Source organism: Ceratotherium simum, chromosome 14 (assembly GCF_057802395.1).
Source record: "Ceratotherium simum simum isolate JZ-2026a chromosome 14, ASM5780239v1, whole genome shotgun sequence".
Lineage (NCBI taxonomy): Eukaryota > Metazoa > Chordata > Mammalia > Perissodactyla > Rhinocerotidae > Ceratotherium > Ceratotherium simum.
In genome coordinates, this window is record NC_141913.1 from 44,694,318 (window position 1) to 44,714,200 (window position 19,883).

At 37.6% G+C, this 19,883-nt stretch overlaps 1 protein-coding gene across 6 annotated transcripts in view; it reads left to right on the top strand.

Moving 5' to 3' along the window:
• The first annotated feature begins 3,097 nt into the window (after nucleotides 1–3,097).
• WDR7 (WD repeat domain 7) overlaps nucleotides 3,098–19,883 on the top strand; it is a 361,544-nt gene continuing 344,758 nt past the window's right edge. For 3 of the 6 annotated variants that reach the window (XM_087439266.1, XM_087439270.1, XM_087439269.1), the window contains exons 1-2: nucleotides 3,098–3,304; nucleotides 17,330–17,409. The gene's annotated coding sequence lies outside the window, so the exon portion shown is untranslated. Of the gene's footprint in view, nucleotides 3,305–17,286; nucleotides 17,410–19,883 lie in introns of all 6 variants that reach the window. The other 3 variants (XM_087439267.1, XM_087439268.1, XM_087439271.1) reach the window with 3 other exon arrangements.

Genomic DNA, 19,883 nt, shown 5'->3' on the forward strand with positions numbered 1-19,883 from the left:
TGATCACCAGCAGAGGACTCAGTTAAGCTGTGTCTGAACTCCTTTCCCATGGAAACTGTGAGGCAATAAATGTCGGTTTAAGCCTCTAAATTTGTGGTAATTTGTTATACAGCGATACAGAGTAGAATATTGTTCGGAAAAGCACCACTCTAGGTATTGGTCAAAAGTCTTCAACGGCTTTTCATTGTCTTTGGAATAAAGTCTAATAAGCTTATAAGGGTATTCAAGGCCTCTTGTTATGTGACCTTATTCTGTTTTCCCACGTTACTTTTCATTATTGGGTCTAGGTCCAATCTGATAGAGACTCTACAAACCTAAGATAGAGTTCCATGGAAAAGTTTGCCTGTTGAAGGAATCCCTTATGGGGCAGAAATAGCTAAATCCTAATACCACAGTTTCCTATTACATCTACATCAGATCCCCTGTACTTACTCACTTTCTGTTTATTGTATATACTCATGTATTTCATTTTAGTACTAGCAACAAAATTGTTTTCCTTCCCCATTTTTCCTATTCCAAATCCTAATCATTTTTCTAGCCCTCCATAAAATCTAATGTGCTTATCCCTCCTCACCCCAACCTAGAAGTAATTCATCTCTTTTCTCCACTCTTCATTAGGTTGTATATTTCTCGTACTGCACTGTATTACAGCTATGTGTCTCAGTGGACATTTGTCATTCTTTTTAGCTGCCTATCATCCAACGCACTTCTCAATGTTTAGGAAATTCCCTATTTTATGAGTCTTGGTGGGAAGCAGAGCCGCCTTCCTCTATAGCAGCTGAACATGCCAAATCCTCGCTTTCTCAGTTTCACCTTCACTTAAGGCTCAATAAGTATCTGTTGAACTGAAGTTTTTGGTATTTAAATCTTTTATATAAAAATTTTCCCAGATGAGAGGAATAAATTATTTATTCAAATAAATATACTGAGGATCAACTTACTAAAGGTACTAATCTTAATTTTCAGGAAGGTTATACATGTAAAACACACATATATATGTGTATAAAAATGTGTGAATTTTTCTGAATCATGTTGAAACGTCTGACTTACCCCATGGGTTTCATTTATGATTTGAATATTTATTTTAGTCCTGTGGCTCAGGAAATTACACACTTCCCCCATACACACACATATATAGACTTCGGCAATAAATTTTGTAGACTTGGTAGAGAGGTGCCACAGTGTTACTTGAACACTGAAAGCTTGTCGTTAATCTTCCTATTAACCTTTGTATTCCTAGGAAGGTATCTGAAACACAGTAAGTGTTCAATTAGTATTTGTAGACTAAAAGAGTCAACTTTATCTAGGAAAGATATCTTATAGATTTCTTTTACAAACCAAACAAGCTTTAATATAGACTAAGATTATCCTGTGCTTCTTATTTTCCAAAAGTTCTTATAAATTGTAAAGGGATTATAAACTTGACGGTTTAAACATATTCATCATCACAACAGATGGAGTAAGTAGATTGAACCCAGCTGGCTGAGGAATTCATTTCTTCTACTTCACATCATTTCCCTGCCCCGCCCTCCCATGTGATTACAAAGCAGTCAGAAGTAGAAGAAAATCATGGAATTCCAATTTGCAGTATAAGACAATTTCAGAATTATTGATTTTCACAGGTTCTATTTATTTCCCTGGTCAACATTATGATTTAGTTTTTCTCATGATGGTGGCAGCAGAGCTGGTCTCTACAAATAAACAGAAACAGCATATGAGAAACAACACCTGAGACCTAAAGGATGCTATATGGCCTAGTGAAGGAAAAGCGGGTATGCCACCCAGGACACTAATGGGTCTGTAATGTGTTGCAGGCAGGAGGACATCTAAGCTGGGGAGAAGGGAAAGGAGAAGTTTGCTATTAGCAAGAATAATAAATTGTTGACAGGAAGCCTTTGACCAAACAAACACTGAGCTCTCTTTTGGAAAATTAGCAAGGAAATGATTCTGTCTGAAGGAGCTGTTGCTGTCCTGTTCTGAACCCCTAATCTCCTGCTTCAAACGCTTCCAACAGGATTTTGCTACTCAAAGTGTAGTTCACGAACCAGCAGCAACGAGCATTACTGGGAGCTTGTTAAAAATGGAGAATCTCAGACTCCACTCCAGACCTACTGAATCAAACTTCATTTTAACTAGCTCCCCAGCTGATTCGAAGGCACAGTATATTTTCAGGACTGTAATAGAATTCTTACTTGTCCTATAAATCCGTTAATAAGATTATAAAGGAAAAACAATGCCAAGGAATGAACATCTTTTCTATCATTTTAACAGAATTGACCATTGGCCACCAGCATGGCACCAGTTTTTCCCTTGGCTACCATTCATTTATTCATTCAACAAATATTTCGGAGGACGACAGGCATGCATAATAGGTTGCGCTCGTTTAATCTTCTAGACAGTCATGAGGTTATTATGCCTATTTTGTACATGGGGAAATTGAGGAGAATGAAGAGAAGCAACAATACGCTCCAGATGACACTAACAGTGTGCAATGGAGGAACCGGGATGCGAATACATGCCTCTCTGAATGCACAACTCAGGTTCCACCACGCTTTGTCGCCCACACGGAGAGCGCACATTCATTCTCTGTCCTTTCCAGGAATGTTGCACAAGATCGGACTTTCTCTAGTCCAGTAGCAGAGTTCCTCCTCTGTCTGGTCCTCTGTGTCGTGGGCCACAGCTAAGTTCGGTGGTCAGAGGGAAACAGTAATTAAATGCCAAAGCCAACACTTTCCGGGCGCCCAGACCGAGTTGCGGGGGCAGAAGAGGAAACTTACAACGTCCTGCTCACGGGGAACACCTAGACTTGCCATTTCATCCTTCCTTCCATACTGGTCCTTTCAGCATGGGGATTTCAGGCGAGAAGAGAACCTAGAGCAGACTTCCCCTATCCAAAATGGCGGCCGTGCGCTCCCTGCCCACAGTTGGCCCCTTCGCTCCCGTTGGGTCTCCGTGGTAAGGCGGCCCGCCCCTTCGGCGCCAGCCTCGGCCGGGCGTGCACGGAGTAACTAGCATTTCCCGCCCCCTCATTTTTGCGACAGTTGCAGCGAAGTCACGGCAGTTGAGGTTGGTGTCAGCTGATTTACTGCGGCGGCGGCGGCGGCGGCAACGGCAACGGCAACGGCATCTTGCAGCCTCGGTGAGGAGACGGCGGCTGGGCTGGGCTTGCGGTCCCCAAGGTTTTCCGACCCGGATTTGCCCACCCCACGTCCTCCTTAGTCCGCCCTGGCCTTGTCCTGCTTTGCCGGGGCGCCCACGCGTGGTCCGACAGAAAACATCGCGGCATGAGATGAAGCTGTGACAGGTAGGGGGCTTTGGAGCTTCTCCAGGGGAACCCCAGAGCGGGATGTACCCGCAGCGTGGAGGTCGGGGGCCAGGGGTCAAGGGTCACAGCCCGCTCCAGCCAGGCGCGGTGCCAGCTGTCAGAGCCCAGCTGCTGGACGCTGTGTTCTGTGCCGCGCCTGCAGGTTCAGGCCCACAGCTAAGGCGCCTTTGCCTGGAGCATGGGTCCTGCCAGGGGTCTTGGGGGCTTCCTGGCTTGGTGAGTGACATTTGCTTCTGGTGACACTAGCTTTGGTCTTGACATGGGATCGCTTTGCCCTCAGCGGCAGTCTAAACGGGGTGAGGAGGTTAGTGATGATGGGTGGGTGGTTATTGACTGCTTTCGGGTAATGTGCTTGCTTTGGGGTACATATGGTCTCTCTTTACATGTTGGCACCGCTCTTTAGTTTGCCCTTGCCTAAGGTAGTGAGACGTCTGTTAGTTTCATCTTTGAGATGCCTCCTGCCTGTTCTCATCCCTTTGCCCTAGGACTTGTTCTAAGAGGATACCTGCTACTCTCGCTCTCTTACCAGTGGATCTGGGCGTTGTGAAGCTATATGTTTGGAGTCAGCACTACCCGGCCTTTGATTCAAAAATTGCATTTTATGTTTTGGTTCACTTGCTGTGTTAGTTTCTCAGGTCCTAGGCAGAATTAGCTCGTTCTTATAGTTTGAAACTATGGCAGCTACAGTTGCATTGCAGGCTGCATTGGTATTGTTGATACTGCTGATTTTAGGATTCAGTGAGAGCTACAGCTTCCTTTCACCGTAACATTTGCCATGAGCCAAAAAAAGGCAAGCTCATGACTCTTGCTGATGTTTATCACTTAGGGCTTTATGGACAAGATGGCAAGAATCGCCTGTTGTGTGAGAGAAATTGACTTAGTTTTGAAATTTTCTTACACGCACACACACAAATTTTCTTGCTTTATAAGCAACTTGTGACAGTGTGGAGGTGGAGGGTAGCTTAAAAATGAAAATAATATGTTGAAATGCCTTTATTATTATGAAGAATCAAAACCTACCTTGATTTAATCTTAAATAACAGATCTTAGTTATTTCAAATTGGGAAAATGGAACAATATAAATAGATAGCAGTTGCCTTATTAACTTCAATTAGAGATTATGGTAGAGAAATTCATTTGTTTAAATGTCTGTCTTTAAAAAAAAAAGCTCCAGAGCCCTACTTAACAGCAACACTAGAGTATACACTTTATTTTTTCTTATTGCCACTGTAGCTAAATTTTAAAGGATCTTGGTAAGTAGATAAATCAAAGGGACTGGGCTTTGCCATATGTGAGTATCACTGTGGGAACCTAACAAATTCTGAGGTAGTGAGCCTTGCATCTTATGATTTCCTTTTATTTTTATCTTGGATGTTAAGTTTTGTTTTGAAGCAAAGGAAGTGGAATGTTTTATCTATGTAACAGGCTTAGCATTGAAAATTTTAAAAGTAGTGAGCTGGTTTTGTGCCTTTGTCGTGGGAAGGATAGGATGACATTTAGCTTTCATGTTGTGCTCTGTTAGGTGTGAGTCCTTAAAGTTTGTTTTGGACCTTGGGTGCAGAGGATTGAGTTAATCTTTCTCAATTCAGCAATCGTCATCGGGCTGTTCAAGGTGTGTCTCCTGGTTTTTTTTTCATTCGTTGTCTTTTATTTCCAATTCTCACTCCATTCTCTTGCCCATCAACCCATAGGCAACCATTCTAATATGTGTGACATGTAGCCTTCTGTTTCTATGTGTTATTAAATATATATTGTTTTGGATGCTCACATTTTAAATTAAAAATTAATTAATTAAAAAATGATAGAGATAACATCATGCTATACATCTCATGAAAATATTTTTCTTTCCCCTACTATTTTTTTTTCCCTTCGGTGAGGAAGATTGGCCCTGAGCTAACATCTGTGCCAGTCTTCTTCTATTTTGTATGTGGCATGCCACCGTGGCATGGCTGACGAGTGGTGCATAGGTTTGCGCCCAGGATCTGAAGCCACGAGCCCGGGCTGCCGAAGCAAAGAACACCGAACTTAACCACTATACCATGGGGCCAGCCCCAGAAATCTTTAATTTTGATATAATCAAGTTAAAAGGTTTTTTGCCTTTTTTTTTAAAATTTTTTGTTTATTGCAGTAACATTGGTTTATAGCATTGTATAAATTTCAGGTGTACATCATTATACTTCTATTTCTGCATAGATTAAATAGAAGTTTTTTGCCTTATGGTTTGTGTTTTGGGGGTTTTGTTTAAGAAGTCTTTACCCAATTCTGTGTCACAAAGTTACTCTCCTATTTTATGTACTACTAACTTCATAGTTTTCCTTTAAATTTATAAATCTTTAATACATGCAGAGTCTTTTTATATGTCTTAAGATAGAGAGCCAGTTTATTTTCCCTAAAGTGTGCCAGTTTTCCTAGTGTCATTCTCTCCTTTCCCCGTGGATAAGTGGTGCCATGCTTACTGTATATTAAGTTCTCATAGATACTCTGAACGCTGTATTCTCTTCCTGTGGTTTATTTGTTAGCTCTTGCTCTAATGCCATGCTGTTTGAATACTATGGCTTTGTATTATTTTTTTTCCCTACATAAATAATCCTTTCAATTTATTTTCTTTTAGCTTTATTTTGAAATACTGTAGTTATAGATTCATAGAAAGTTGCAAAAATAGTACAGGGAGGTCTGGTTTCTCCCAATGGTTACATTTTATATAACTTCACCCAGTTTCTCTCAATGGTTACATTTTATACAGTATAGTCCAATAGCAAAACCAAGAAATTGAAATTGGGACAATGCCTGTATTTGGTTCTGTGCCGTTTTATCACCTGTGTAGATTCCTGTGACCACTACTGCGATCAAGATACAGAACTATTATATCACCACAAAGGTCTCTTTTGTGCTACCCTTTTCTAGTCACATCCATCTCCCTTACCCCTCCTATTCCTAACCTCTGGTCGCTAATCAATTTTCCATCTCTATAATTTTATTGTTACAAGAGTGCTGTGTAAGTGGAATTTTACAGCATGTGACTTGTTGAGATTCATCCAGATTGTTGGATGAGACAGTTTTGAGATCACCCAAATTGTTGCATAATTTGAGTAGTATTCCATGGTATAAATGTACCCCAGTTTGTTTAGCCATTCACCTGGATATTGAGGCTGTTTGCAGTTTTTGGCTATTACAAATAAAGCTGCTATGAACATTCTTGTACAGGTTTTTATGTGGATATAAATTTTCACGTTTTCTGGGATAAATGCTTAGGAATGTGATTCCTGGGTGACACGGTAAGTGTATGTTTAGTTTTTTGAAGAAACTGCCAAACTGTTTTCCAGCGTGGCTGCAACATTTTACATTTACACCAGCAGTGTACTTGGTATTGTCATTGTATTTTTATATTTATCACTATATTTTTAGCTGTTCTAATAGATGTTTAGTAATATCTCATTGTGGTCTTAATTTGCATTTCCCAAATGGCTAGTGATATTAAATATCTGGTAGGGGAAGTTCTCCATTCTTTGCTCATTTTCATAGTCGGCTTAGCTATTTGTGGATTTTTATTCTTTTCTGTATGTTTTAGAGCTAGAGTTTCTAAAAACAACACAACTACAATTTTGATTGAGGATGCATTGAATTTATAGATTTATTTTGGGGAGAACTGACATCTTTATGGTATTAGGTCATCTTATCCAAGAGCATGGAATGGTCTTCCATATGACTGAAGAGAAAGAAATTTTTCGTAGTTTTAAAAAATATTGTGAATTGATACTATTTTAAAGTAGATTATTGCTGATAGAAGAATATCCTACTGATTTTCATATATTGATATTCTACCTTTTTTGTGTGTGTTCTACTAGACAAAGATAGCAGTCCCTAGTATAAATCCATAGTATAAATTGAAATAATTTTAGTACACGTAGAGTTAGGCCTGGAACTAGGTAGTGCCTTTATTCCTAGTTTATTTGTTACATTTCTCTGTGACACTTATTTTGTTTCTTAGGACAGACAAACTTGATGATTAGAGTATGGGGTTAGTGAGGTTTGTAGGTTCTGTTCCTGTTTTGTCCATTTTGCTTGTTGTACTTTATAAAGAATTCGTAATCTTACATATATGCATACCGTTGATCATAGGCAGAACCAGCTGAGAGCTTATGTATGGCTCAGTGAAATCCTGTCATGTTCCTACTTACAGATACTGTGATTGTGATGTTAACTTTGAATTGGAACTCTGTGCATGTGGCTCATTTGCCTTGATCTGTATCTGATACTTAAAGCTACTTTCCTGATAAGCACATGAAAGATTTTGTTGGAAGGAGAAATCCTACATTGTGACTGCCTTCTGAAAGTCCCTGTTCAAGTGGAATAGTATTTCCTTTTTATTAAAAGCATATATACTATATTCATAGAATGTTAAATATTTTAAATAAAATTAGGCACCTTTCCAAAATGTGTTGGTGATGTTTAATGAAAATGTAGGTTTTTTTGGCTGATGGTTGCTTGGGTTAGTGGAAGCCATAAAATGAGGGAAGAATAAAATGTTAGGGCACTGGTCAATTCAGGGCAGAGAACATTTCTGAAGTGCTAAGGGTTTTCTAGTTTCTTTTAGAATAGGAAATTGCTGGAAATACATGACTTTTTAACCACTGTCTCCCATTCAGTTTAGCAATTGTAGTTTATGACCCTTCAAGCTCACCGAAGATATTTTACTAGTGCTTTGCACATACGTATTTCTGTCTGAATGTTGGCAGTTAATATATGTCAGTGATAACAGATTGATAGAGTCTGCCAGTTACCTTCTGTTCTCATATTCTAGTTATTTATTTGACTGTCTTCCTTAAGGGCTCTTCTTTTTTCTAAACATTTCAAATACAAACAAACAATAAAACCACCATTAGTGTGAGTGAAAAGTTCACATAATAAAATATCACTTTACTTGGCTTAAGAAACAGTTTTGTGATTCATTAATAGGCCTTAGTGAGTGTAGTAGTGATTAGTTACAGTAAACCATGTCAGCTGCTTTGCTGCATAGAACCCAAGATCTGTCTTGCTGTGTGTGTGTCACAGATAGAATAAAAGAGGATGGAATATAGGCACTACTTACAGCTGGGGAAGAACAGTTAGTATGTTAATAGGGATTTGATTAAGCAGGCTTGTATTAATTGTTGACATTATTATAGAAAAATTAATTGATAAGCAACTCTTCTGTGAAATCCAAAGCATGTAAAATCACGATATATTTAAATTTGCTGATGGGTACAACTTTTTTAAAACCAAGGCAAACATACTTCATTCATTACTTTGTTCATTTATTCAACAAATATTTGAAATTCTAGGCAGAAATTCTAGGCACTAGGAATACAGTATAGAACAAAACAAATCATCACCTTTGTGGAGCTTATGTTTTATGTAATGGGAGAGACAGATGACAAATAAATAAGTGAAACCTTTGGTATGTTAAATGATTGTAAGTGCTCTAGAGAAATGTAATAAAATACTGTTGGGTGGTAGATTTTGCAATTTATGGTGGTCAAGAAAGGCCTCACCGAGAAGATGATGTTTTAGTAGAGACCTGAAGTGGGTGAGGGAGGGTGCTGTGAAGAAGTCTAGGGGACACTGTTCTGAGGTGAGACCTTGCCAGTGTCTTTGAGGAAAGTTGACAATCAGAGTGGATGGAAAAGAGTAAGCAAGGGAGAGAACAGCAGCCTTGCTCATGTAGGATAGACAGTTGTGTAGAGTTTGCTTTTACTCTGAGTGGGACAGGAAGCCTTGGGAAGATTCTGAGTAGATGTGTGACATGGTGTGATTTTTTTTTTAATAGCATTACTCTGAATGTTGCATCGAGACTCTTAGGGGGCAGGGGTGGAAACAGGGAGACTATTTAGGAGACTATCGTGTTATCCCTGGTGGGAGATGCTGGTGATTTGGGATGGAGTGGTTGTAGTGGAAGATGCTGGTGCTTTGGGATGGGGTGGTTGTAGTGGGAGATGCTGGTGATTCGGGATGGGGTGGTTGTAGTGAAGGTGTTGAGGAGTCATTGGGTTCTGCATATACTTTGAAGGTATAGCCAATAGAGTTTTCTGATGGATTGGGATGTAGAATGTGTATATGAGAGAAGAATCAAAAATGATTCTAGGATTTTGGTCCCTGGAGTTATAGAGATGGAGTTGCCATTAACTGATATGGGGAAGAAGACCAGGGACTCACTTTTGAACATGTCAAATTTGAGAAGCTTATTAGCTTCCAGATGGAGATGTTGAGTAGGAAGCTGGATATGTGAGTTTGGAGTTCAGAAGAGGGCCCCAAGCTATAAATTGGGGAATTCTCAATGTATAGATGGTATTTAAAGCTGTGAGACTCGGTGATATCATTGAGGGAGGGAGGGAGTGTTGCCAGAGAACAGAAGTCCAAGGACTAAGCTCTGAGTATGCCAACATTTAAAGGTCAAAAAATGAGGAAAAATGGAGACTAAAGCCAGAGAGGTAGCAGGAAAGTGCGAAGACCTGGAGGCCAAGAGAAAAGTGTTTCAAGGAAGAGGAAGTATGAACTATGCCAAGTGTTGCTGGTTGATCGAGAAAGATGAGGATTAGGACTTGACATTGAATTTAGCAATGGGGAGGTCATTGATGACCTTGTCAAGCAGTTTTGTGACAAGCAGAACACTTTTCTATAGTCTTTATATAAGGAAGAGGAAGGTAATGTTACAAATGAGGACATTCTGTCTTGGAAAGATGTTACATATTTCCTCAAGGCTTATAGCTAGTAAATGGGGGAGATGGGATCTTTCCTAGTCAGTGTCTCTCAAATCTTCACACTTACCCAGCATACCTTACTGATCCCAGAATCTTGTGACAATTCAACTTCCAGTTTGGGAAAGCATATTTGTTTCTTCTTCTAGGTAGTTTAATGTATGAACAATGAGAAACTTCAGTGCTCAGTTTTGAGTTTTGATAGCAATGTGCGGGAAAGAAGTAGGAATGATTGGAGATGCAGGTGAGATTAGAGCTGGATAGGGGCATAAAGTTGCAGTTGGTTCTACCAAGTGAGATCTGTATTCCCTAAAATGTAGGGGCTTGGTGGGCGTAGTTTTCTTTTAGCTTTATCAGTAACTGCTGAATCTGAGGCAGGTTGGTGATGGATAGAGCATAAGTAGAATTCAGATATCCTAATGGCAGCTGCAGAAATTTAAAACGTGATTCATATGCTTCAAAATCTATGAGTCATTTTTAAAATTGTGATTTATTTTTGACCAGATAGCTCTACAGTTCTTCAAAGCCTGACTCTCATGTGCTCAGGGCTGTTGTGGCAATAAGAAGTAACTATAGTCTTCTGTTGCCATCTGCTCATTCCACATGTCCTTTTGAAGCTGAATCCTGGAACTTCCTTTAACAAAGCAGTCCTAAAGCGTCAAATTCATTGGGAGGAGATTTCTTGCCACTCAAATAAGAAAGCATAATCTTGTCAACTTAGTGACAAGTTTAGTGTTCAGAAGGTTGTGTCCCTCACAACTCTTTAATTCCAGAAACCCTTTGTTCTGAGGAAGCAGCTCAGTAATTTCTGCAGCACATTTTGTGACCTAGCTCTCTCATTGCGTTATAGTAAACAGTCTTCATTATCTGATTTCAGTTTTTTCCAAGTCTTCAGTAAATTGGTAGCAAAAGCACAAGCACAAAGAAAATTCTTAATCTTAATGATCACTTGCTTCTTCACATCATACTGTGAATTTGACTTGAACGTACTCTTTTCACATATGATGTAGGAGTGTTCTCTGAGAATTTGAATAGCTTTTGAAAACTTCTTTCTTCTTTCATTGCAACTGTGGCAAGTACCTTTAGCTATTTAGTGTGTAGTTTCTGCTTCTCCTATTCCCCATTGGTAGGGGGTAGGTTAGGCCTGCTCTTGTTGGTGTGTGCCTGTTCTCATGAGAGAGATTCGAGTTTGTTTTTGATTCGAGTTTGTTTTTGTCTGCAAGTCTCAGAGGGCCTGCCTGGGGCATAGCAAGTACACAGACTGAGATAATATTGAGTGTCCTGTGAAAATACTTGTGTTTCTGGAATAAAAATCCATCTTGCTTTTGCATTTGAGAGTTAGAAAAGCAATGTATAGAAATTAACATTGATCTGATACTAGATTCTTAACATATAATCTTAACTGTTTTATAGCCTTTAGAAATCACATAGGGTACCATATTACATGGGATTTTGCAGAACAGAAGGATCTTTTCAGAGTATCACTCCATAGGTTATTGATAGTTTTAAAGGGGAAAAAAATAGTTATGGTGGAAATATCTGGTAGTCACTACCTTAATCAAATGGACAGTGTGATGTTATGTGCCTCCTGTGGTGATGCAGAGTGAAGTGTACAACATCACCTATGAAGTGTTCTTGCCAAAAATGTTTCACTGGAGCCTAATGATGCCTTTAGGTCGAACTTCCAGTTTATAGGAAAAACAGGAGCTAGAGGAACAAGGTAAATGACGTCATAAAAAAAATCAGACACATCTAAAATGTGGAACGTTCTACAAGCAATTGGTTTGGTTTTGTTTTCTAAATTAATATGAAAAAAATGAGGTGGGACTGTTCTGGAACTAAAGAAAGAGATATAACAATCAAATGCAGTGCATAAAACTTGAATATTTTATTTACTGGTTTAAAAAAGTTTATATAAAAGACATTTTTTAGACAATTGAAGTAATTTGAATATGGACTAGACTGTAGATGCTATTAGAGAATTATTATGGTGTTGCTAGTGGTGATTGTGATAATGGTACTGTGTTTATGAAGGAGACTGCTCTGATTTTTAAGCTCTGTATTTTAACATATTTAGGGGCTAATTGTTATGAAATGTGTAGGTTATTTTCAAATGGTTCAGCAAAAAAAGTCATAATGTATATATACATATATATATACACACATACTGACGGGAAATATTATTTGTTGAGTGATCTGTATACTATTTTTTGAACTTTTTGTATATTTGAATTTTTTCGTAATAAAAAGTTGGGGAGAATCACAAGGAGAAAAGTAAATTTCATCTTAAGATTTTTATTAAAAGAAAAATCAAATTTAAAAAAATATTCCAAATGTAATGAAAAACAGGGATGCAATATCCTCCCTTGTTCCTTGAATTTTTCTTAGGGCTTTCTAGGCCTTCATGTATCTAGGCAGAAGAAAGATGAAAAAATAGGAAGAAGATGATTGGGAGAGTACCGGAAACCAAAGAGAGAGGGTTAAGGGTTAGCAAATGATCAGCCATGTCAAACTAGCACTGTGTGAGACTGGCAGGACTGAATAAGATGGTGGGATTTAGAATAAGTAGGTATCAGCAGTCCATTTTCAAAGCATCCTCTCTTTCCTCACTTCTCTCCGAAGGCATTGCTTCTCTCTGCACTATTGGAGGGTTCTGCCCTGGAGCATCATATTAGAGAAATTGTTGACCTCTTCCTATAGAGGGAGAACTTGAATGTCCTTAGATTAGGTCTATTTGAGGATAGAAACTAGGTTACATGAGGCCTTTTCTAATGAGGAAACGGAAACATTGAGTTAAAGACCTCACGTTTCAAAATGTGGATTGTAACTGGAGAGAAAGAGAGAGAGAGAGATTATTAGATTTACAAGCAGGGGCCACTAACAAGTGAAGGTGTTTTGGATAATAATGAGGTATAAACATGTTTGAAGGACAAAGGCTAATTTAATAGAAAGACAGTGATTAAAATGGTAGACAGTGAGAGGATGATTAAGGGAGTAAGATCTTTCAGAGTCCAGGAGGAGTAACATTTAGCAAAAAAGAGGAGATATTTCTTGGCACACAGTGAGAACTTAATAAATGCTGGTTATCATTATTCTATGTTTATTCATTCAATAAATACATATTGACCGCTAGTGAAAGTCGATAACTATTCTAGGTGCTGGTAAGCCACCTCAAATTCCAGTGGAATGCAGTTTGCTTGATAATGATTAAATAACAAAGGTGATGGGCTGGTCTGGTTTTACCCTTGAGGAACAGATTTTAGTGGAATGGATGAATTTCTAAACAAATAACTATACACAAAGTGATGAGTGTTATGCATCGGTATATAGAAAATGTAGTAAAAACACAGTTGCAGGAGAAGTGAATCATGAGGTTTGGGACAGGGCACTCACAGCAGAGAGGAGCCAGCATTTGAAAGATTATAGGCTAAAGATAAATTCTTGTTGAAGTTAAACACCATGTGTGCATATGTGCATCTTTAAAACAAAAGAACCTGGTGAATCAGGGCTATTTTAATTATCTTTTTATTAATTAAACTGTATTTTGGAATACAGTGAACTACCCAAACGTGGGGGGAAAAACCTTAAGACCAAAGGATTTATCAAGAGAATTAGAATTCCTACTCAATTCAGTCTCTTACTCTCCCTTTTCAGAGGTAGTCATCATTGCTGGGTTTTTTTGTTGTGTTTTTTTTGGTTTGGTATCATTACAGAATTATTCTAAACATTGTATGTATATGTATGTATGTATGAATAGATGTGTGTAGGTACATATATATCCCCCTTTAAAACCCCAAATGAGAGTGCATTTTATACACTGTACTGCACCTTTTTTCCCCACGATGTATTTTGGAGATTATTTTATATCTCACACTGCAGTGTTCCATTGTAAGGCTCTGTCATAATTTATTTAAGTAATCTCTCATTGATGGACATTAAAGTTCTTTCTATGTACCATTTGAAAATTAGAGAAATTTTCAAACATAAAAATAGAATAATGGCAGTGAACCCTCTTGTGTTAAAAAGAGCTTCAACACTCATATTTACAGTTTCGGTTTGCTGGTGAGCAGACTCTGAGATGGAGACTAGTATTCAGATTTATTAGAGAGGGCTCTTGGTATCAACACCCAGGGAAAGGAAGGAAAAGAAGGAGATCTGGCCAGAGAGAGAAGTCGAGCTGTGATGAGTCTCAGTGGAATCTCAGTTGACCATGGGGAGAGTTCTGAAGGTGGATGACCCTTCGGAGCTATCCTGAATTGATACGAGGGGGCTGGCCTTTATATTCCTGAATTGATCAGGCATTGGATGTGCTGTCCCACTGGAAGAGGGCAAGAGCTTGGACAAGGGATCTCCCTTTGGCTGGGCAATCCTTACTGGGGGCTGACAACCCAGCGCTCTCAGCAGCTGGGGTAATGAGTCCTTTATTCCTGAGGAGGATCTGGACACATACCATCCACACTTAGGATCCTGTTTCATCTTCATCCCTTCCAATACCTCTTACCCACTATTCCTCTCCACCCTCCCCACGTGCCACTGAGCATCATATTATTTTATTCATAAATACTGCAGTTCTACTTACCTTTGAGTAAGATGTTTTAGTAAAATCTTGATTGACCAGATTGAATGGAGAATGAAGTTTTCTGGTAAATGGAATTTTGTGGTAAATGAAGACATTATAGAATAGTGAAGAATATTTATTTCATTAGGAAACAGAATGTCTGTGTATGTCTCTGAGCTCTGAGATCAGTTGGTGATGTGATCTTGAGAGAGTTGCTAATGGACCTAAATATCCACCAAAATGAAAATGTCGAAGATGGTAGTGAGCTATACTTCTCTCCATTTCTAGATTAGGAAGCCAAATTATTTTTTGTCAATTACAAAAGCCTTTATTTTATATCTGCTTAAATATAAAAAACAAAAGCAAAACAGCAGGAAGTAGACCCATATTTCATCAACTTTTCTGATGACTTGGTTTATTAATATGGGCAAAGGGTGATTGCATTTTTGCCAAACATGTGGAACATTTTTGTTGAGTTCTCTGGTGTCATTTTATGAAAATATTTTCTGAGTTATAATTTCTCTGAGACCAGATTATGCCTTTGTTCCTCTTTTGCCTCATTTATGTTCTCACTTTCCTTCCTCCCTCCCCTCATGCTTGCTTCCTCTCTCTTTCCTTATCATTCTGCTTGGAAGGTAAGAGTCATTTATGTCTTTTTCTTGCCTCTGGCCTTATGTAGTTCATCAAACCCCATGATTTATTGTTCTTCTGTAATGTCTTATATTTTCTTTTCTTTCAAAACTCTTATCATTTTAGCTAAGCTTCTTATGACTGTGCACCCAGGCTTATTGTAGTAGCATCGTATTTGGTTTCCCTGTCTGTAGTTTTTTCTCTGTGTTAATCCAAACTTCATACTATCTCAAATAATTTTAGCATTTTGCTTCTCTGCTTAGATATCTACTTATGGGCCCATTAAGTCTCTTTAGAATCTGGTGCCGCTCAAGACCAAAATGAAACCTTGTAGTATCTTCTCCCTTCTCAAAACCCATGGTTAGTAAATTCTGGTTAAGTGTAGAATAGTTTATCTCACATATTAGAATCTGAATTTATTGATGACTTCACTGGGATCAGTATCGGAATAATGGTACCTTCCTTTATGTAGAGGGCTTTTAGTATTTCAAAATGCTTTTTCTTTTGTCCTCAGGGTACCTTTGTATAAAACATGTATCCAAATCCATGTTGCATCTTTATCAACTTGTTGTTTTGAACACCAAGTCCTGTGTACTGTATCTCTAAAATAGGTCTTATATTCATCTTATTATTACCATTCTCACCACTTCTACCCGTCATCATATATTTATTAAAGATATCCTATATCACAGACACTACGCTAAGCATCATATGGTGGTGAATACATAGATGTCATTCTTATTCTTAGGGAGCTTGAGGAGTAGTAGGGGAAGATAGCTGTTAAACAAGCCCAGAAATAAGTAATGAGAGATTGTGATAAATTTAGGCCCCATCATCTCTTTCTAGCAGTTCTGTAGTAGCCCCGTTGATCTTCACACCCAGAGTTTTATTTGTCTCCATTGTATTGCAGTGAGAGTGATCTTTCTGAAAAACAAATTCAGATTTAAAACACTTAACCTGGGCCGGCCCCGTGGCTTAGCGGTTAAGTGCGTGCGCTCCAATGCAGGCGGCCCGGGTTCGGATCCCGGGCGCGCACAGACGCACTGCTTCTCCGGCCATGCTGAGGCCGCGTCCCACATACAGCAACTAGAAGAATGTGCAACTATGACATACAACTATCGCCTGGGGCTTTAGGGGAAAAATAAATAAATTAAAAAAAAAATTAAAAAAAAAATAAATAAAACACTTAACCTGTTTCCCATTGCTGTCAGATTAAACTCCAAATTCTTAAGATGGTTTACCACGTCCTTTGGATTTGGTGCCTGTTGACCTGTTGGTTCTTGTCTCATCATTCTGCCTTTGTGCTCTGAATGCCAGCCCTGCTATTTTCACTGGCCAGAAAGAATTGAGATCTCTTACCTCTGGGACTTAAAACATGTGATTCCCTGAGGCTCTTCCTTGGTTAATTCCTTCCTACTCATTCTCACTCATCATTTCTTCCAAGAATCCTTCCTGGACCTATTGAAGTCTAGGTTAGAATATCCGTCTTTTGTGTTACCATAGGTCTTGAGATTTCTTCTGTATCACACCGTGTGGTAATTGTTTGCATGTATGTAAGCCTCACTGGATAGCTGAATTGTGTCTGTTTTATCTACTGTTGTAATACCTAGGTATAGGCATAAAATGGAAACTTGGGAAATGTTGCTCCAAAATGTATATTAATTAGTGTTATTATGAGATCAGAATTTAATTCGAAAGCCGTTTTAATGTTGGTGTGGGATTTTTGTAGTATTATTTCTAATAAAGTCACACAGAGCTGAGTTGTCATATTTGCAGATAATAGAGTTGTGTTTAACAGGCATATATAGTAAGTAGTTCTATATTGTGGCAGAAAGTCAATGAAAGATATTAACCTGTTGAAAAGTCCAACTTTATTAAATATTAAGTGACAGTGCTGGAAGAAACCAGTAGATGTTGAAGCAGAATGTGAAATAGTAAAATCTGTGTTTTTTTTTTTTTAATTAATATTTACTGGGCATCTGCCATGTGCTAAGTATTTTACTAGTTGCATTATATATATGGTTTCTCTTAATCCTTAGGTCTGCTTTCTGAAAAGAGAGTATTATTGTCCATCTTTTACAGATGGGGAAGCTGAGACTCAGAGGGGTAACTTTTTCAAGATCACTTAGAAGAGCCAGGATTTGAATATAGTTCTTCTGATTGTAAGTTCAGTGTTCTTTCAATTATTATTGTTGTTATTGTTTTTGACTGAAGTACAGCTTTATTTCTGTATAGAACTGAGAAATAGGTGAAGTTAGGTGAAGTTGAGAAATACGTGAAATTAGAGTAACCAAAAGTGATGACTTTTAATTTTTATTTCTAAGGCCCATGCTCTTTATAATTTGATTGCTTTGACTTAAAAATGATCCAAAGTTAATTTTACAAGTAACTCTTGATGAGAAAACTAGGCCTTGGAAATGAGATATATGATCAAAGAAAGCATGATTAGTGGCAAAATGAGAAGTAGAATCTAGAAGTCCTGATATTTGACTTTTAGCATTTAAAAATTTTTATTTAGTAATCAATCTCTAAATGTAATTTTAAGCCAGATTTTTGAAAATTGAGGATTCCTAGTATTCTTGTTTGTGGGAGCATTTAGTCTTAGAACATATCTATTTATAACTCTAAAATTTGAAAGCTAGTAATTCCCCTTAATGTATTAGTTGCAAAATATGAATATATTGTATACAATATTTTGGAGATTTAGTAAGATAATTTTCTTCAGAGTTTCTATTAAAGCTAATACTATGTTAGATTATTTGTCCCATTAAAGAATTTCTGTTAAAGTTAATACTATAGCAGATTAATGATTTATTCAATCACTTTTGCTTTGTGCCTTTTCCATAAAAATATGAACTTTTTTATCCCAATGAATCCTGTTCTAGGACTTGTTTCATTTTCGTTTAATATGAGGCTTTTTGGGAACATATTTGATTTCCTTCATACAATAGGTGATAAAGTTGCAAACAAAGAAGGGCTTATGAGCTGATAGAGTAGTTGAATGATGATGATTGAGAACTGCGTGCTCTAGATTTACGTTGCCTTTTATTCCTCTTAAAAAGTCCCTTGTGGTGTCAATTTAGTGTGTCTTGGCTTACCTGTTATTCAGTTTAAAGAAACCCAAACTTAGATTCCTGTGTCCTACCTAATTAAATGGTTAGGTCCTGGCTAATTTGCCCATTTTTTTGTTTTAATCAGTCCCTTACAACTAGGTTTACTTGGTTACCAATTCAGTGGTAATCTCAATCCTTCTTAGAGGTATTTGATTGTGATATACTATTCTGTCATCATAAGCTATGTTATCCTTTATTTTACATTATGTCGTTAGTGCTTTTGGTGGCTTTTCTAAAGTTTCACTTTAGATTTTTAAGATATTAGAAAAAAATGTTTTGAGGCATTTACATTTTTGATGGACTGAGATTATAATTTTTTTCTCTGTATATTTCTTTGTAATGTGAATATTCACATAGTTTCCTCATATAATGAACTAAAGTTTCCTCATCCTGTTCTTTTCATTCTTTAAATTTATCTAAATTATATGTTCACATAGTGTATAGAGGCAAATAGATATAGAAGACTTTATTACACAAAAAATCATGGAGAGAAAAAAATGTGTTGAAAGCCTAAAAGTCTATGGCATAATGATTGAGGATTATGTGGAGGTTTAGTTAATTCGCTGGACATCTGTTGGTTTGATTATAGGTGACAAGTACCATGGAAGGCAGAGGCTGTCTATCTTGGTTTAAGGTAAATGAATTAGTCTTTAAAATAGCCCAGGTTATTAAATAAATACCAGTGACTGAATTAGGGAAAGGGTCTTATAGATCATGTTTACTTATAATGAAGATTTCTTCAGTAGATGTTCAAGAAATTCCTGTTGCTTAATTATTACACCATAACCAGATTTCTAGGTTTCAGAGAGTTAATACTCATTGAAATATGTTTAGGTCAAAACAAGTACTAAAAGTAATATGTCTTTCCTTTGATTCAGAAATTCGAGTTAGGATCTTATAGTCTCTCAAATTGTCATGAATGGAATGTGTTTATTTTACGTGCCAGAGGGGATTGGTAAGCTCTTAAGAAAAACTAATACTATTTATGATCCAAGAGTAATTTGTTTCAATGGAGAACACGTTAATATACCCTAGTAAAGTCAGAATACTTGTAGTTTTTCAAAATTAAAAGTGTGTTCATACATTATTAGGTACATGTCCAACATATATATATGACATTAAATTATTTATACCTCACAGTGTTTCTTCCTCCTCGTTTGTGAGTAGTTATGTTGCATTTTTAAGGAGAGAATAAACTTTATGTTTTCTAGCAGAAAAGTGTTATTCTCTCAGAAAAGTGACAGGAAGAATTCAAAACTTTCAGGAGATAGCCCCAAAATTATTTGATACCTATTTGATTTTCTCTTTTGTTAAGAATTGATTTTGTCTGGTTAACCTTGTTGGACCAGGTTACACTGATTTATATTGAGAAATAAGAGTGGTGAAATCTCATTAAAAAGCCAAATGTGGGGCTGGCCTGGTGGCATAGCGGTTAAGTTTGTGTGCTGTGCTCTGGCAGCCCGGGGTTTGCAGGTTCGGATCCCAGGTGTGGACCAACGCACTGCTTATCAAGCCATGCTATG